This window comes from Octodon degus, unplaced genomic scaffold, assembly GCF_000260255.1.
Source record: "Octodon degus isolate 3935 unplaced genomic scaffold, OctDeg1.0 scaffold00208, whole genome shotgun sequence".
NCBI lineage: Eukaryota > Metazoa > Chordata > Mammalia > Rodentia > Octodontidae > Octodon > Octodon degus.
The window spans coordinates 2,801,804-2,804,830 of record NW_004524784.1 but is presented as its reverse complement, the minus strand read 5'-3'; the positions used below and the strand labels follow the sequence as shown (position 1 = coordinate 2,804,830).

The 3,027-nt window shown below is 45.8% G+C and overlaps 1 pseudogene; it reads right to left on the bottom strand.

Moving 5' to 3' along the window:
• Positions 1-266: 266 nt before the first annotated feature.
• Positions 267-738, bottom strand: LOC101587396 (annotated as a pseudogene).
• Positions 739-3,027: the final 2,289 nt, after the last annotated feature.

The window sequence follows — 3,027 nt, the reverse complement described above, 5'->3', positions numbered from 1 at the left end:
ATTGTTTCTTTGAGACAGGGTCTTGCTAAGTAGCTCAGGCTATCTTGAACTCATTGTGTAGCCCAGGCTGGCCTGGAACTTGTGGAGATCCTCCTGCCTGGGTGTCACACGTGCTGGGATTCTAGGTGTATGCCGCCTCACCTGGCTGGGACCTCTTTTTTATTTTATTTTTTATGTGAAAAGACATTTTATTATTTGACTATTGCCATATAGTATTAGTGTATTTCTTCCAGTGGCAAACTAAGCACAGGAAACCATTGCTCTTCGATTCTCCCATGAATCTCAATATCATCTGTCTTTTGGAGGATTCAGTTTCATACAACGTCTGTGATACTGCCCGCGAGGATACTGCCCACGAGGATACTGCCAAGGATGCTTCGTTGTGAAGAACATTTTGCTGAGTTGTTCTATCATGGGCCCTTGTTCAAGGAATTCACTTTCATTTTCTTCTAATCTGGTTTTCAGCACTTGATCATGTGTTTCTTCAATATTATGGACAGGATCTGGTTGAGGCACAGGTCTTGTGTGTTCATATGGAATGTCCACAGAGGGGTGGTAGCATACTGTTGTCCTGCCATCAGATGTCAAAGCAAGCTCTACTTTGCAATTATAGTCATCTGGAAGAGAATACATAGATTTACAGCAAACATGAGATAAAGCTCCATTTTGGATTGGAAATAAATGCTTCAAGAACGCTCTCTTTGATATTGCCCATTTTACTGCTGCTGCCGCTGTCATAGTACATGAAGAAGCTTGTCAGGTGGTATGAAAAAAGATGTGGAAGAAATTGCCTTTAACATCTGCTTCTAGGCACCAATTTTCATTCCGTTTACGGCACTCTCTCGTATACCTGATGGGCTCTTCCTTTAAATTTGTGAAGGAGGCATCTCTGTCTTACAGATTACGTGCACAGGCACTAGGCCTCCATCTTGCCCGCCTGGAACCTCTTTTTTAAAGGCCCTAATCCCACTCACAAGGGGCTTACCTTTATCACCTAATCACCTTCCAGAGCCTGCACCCCCAAGAGCATCTCATCGGCATTAGGACTCAGCTCTGAACTTGTGTGTGCATGTGTGTGTATACATACACATTCAGTCAATAGCAGGGTCTCTTGCAGAAGAGCTATCTGCGGAGAGCTTACTTCCAAATAAGACCACATTCACAGCAGTCCTCAGCAGGGAAGGGACATTCAGGGGAAGTGTTGGATACCGAATGTTCACCCGAAAGGGACTGAGTTACTTGAGGTGGGCTGTGTCCCCTGCTGAGGCCACACTTACTGACAAGTTGACATGAACTTCTGTTGACCTGGTACAGCTGCAGCTGCCATACCAAGAGGATTGGAGCCCATGAGGGACACTGAACTACTGAAGAAAGTGTCTATCCTTTTTTTATGTTATAGGGACAGTAGGCTCTCAGATAGGATTAGATTAGGGACCGGGCCCCTTTAGGAGGCCACTGCATCTCAGGAAATACCAGATAGCAGAGCTGACAGTGTGCAGTTTTCAGGCTCCCTTCTTGTGGCTACATGGTTCTACTAAGTCCCTTGTTAAGTAGGTTACCTGTTTCTCCCTAAAGGAAAAAAGCAAATTCCTCTGTAGGCCCACTTCTCTGGCCCTGGCAACAAGCTTAATAATCAAGTAGTTATCCTTCAAATGGGAGTTGGGAGAGGACCCTAACTCTCTAAGAACAGGACTGCTGGTTGCACTCAACAGCGTCTCAGGTCTGAGCATCCCTGATCCTCCTCCTTCTCCTCCTCTCCCTCCTCCTGCTCCTCTTCCTTCTCTTTCTTCTTCTGCTTTGGAGATAGGGTCCCACTGTGTAGTTGAGGCTGACTTTGAACTCACTATGGAGCCTCAGACTCATGGTGATCCTCCTGCCTCAGCCTCCCAAGGCTGTGTGCCTCACCATGCCCAGCTGTGCTGCTTCTTGCAGTACCTGCAATTAAGCTTTTACTTTGTGCTGGTCTTCCCTAACTCTTCTTCCTCTCTCTATGTGAGAGAGAGAGAGACAGAGAGGGAGAGAGAGAGAGAGAGAGAGACAGAGACAGAGAGACAGAGAGAGAGACAGAGAGAGAGAGAGACAGAGAGAGAGACAGACAGAGACAGAGACAGAGACAGAGACGAGAGAGACAGAGACACAGAGAGACAGACAGAGGCCTGGTGAGGGTGCATCTGGTGACCCCTCGACTCCAGACTCGCCAATGTAACACTGTGCACAGTGTCTGTGCAGCATTTGGGTAAACATTGCACACTTTTTTAAAAGGTATTTGGTCTCACTAGCAGCTCAGACTCACAGTGATCCTCCTGTTTTCAACCTCCCCAGAGCTGAGATTAGGCCACCTTACTTGAAATCTGGCTGGCTACTGCTCCAAAAGGAAGTAAAAGAAGTAGATCCAGATCAGTCTAAGTTTTGCAAAGGGGCAAAACTTATACAATCCTGGAGAGGTCGAGCTGGAGAAGGAAGAGGATAAATGATTTTATTAGGAAACAAAATTTAAGAACTGTTAATATACATAAAAAGTAGCCTTCTTTTCTCTGATGTTCTCTTCCTCCTCTTCCTTCTCCTCTTCCTCCTTCTCCTTCTCTGATTTTCTTCTTAACCAAGAAAGAAGAGAAAAGAAAATACTACAAGGAGTTACTATTTATTAAAAAGGGCCTGCCATATTGCCATAAGACTAAAAACACAAGACACAGGATATGGGTGGACTCTTGAGAGGGCATTTGTAGGTGAGACACAGATCATCCGGAAATGCGATTTCTTTACAATTCTTATTAAAGGGCCAGCCAGAAAGCTCAGCAGATTAAGCTCCTGCTTGGGCAAGCACAGGGACCGGGGTTTGATTCTCCATGCCACATGTCCTGCCAGCGCAGCCCCCAGGCACGCTGAGCCAGCCACAGAGTCTGGAAGTGGTGTCGCACACCTATAATCTCAGTTCTGGGGAGGCTGAAAACAGGAGGATCACTCTAAGTCTGAGCTGCGTAGTGAGACCAAATAAAAAAAAAAAAAAAGGAAGGAAGAAAGAAAGAA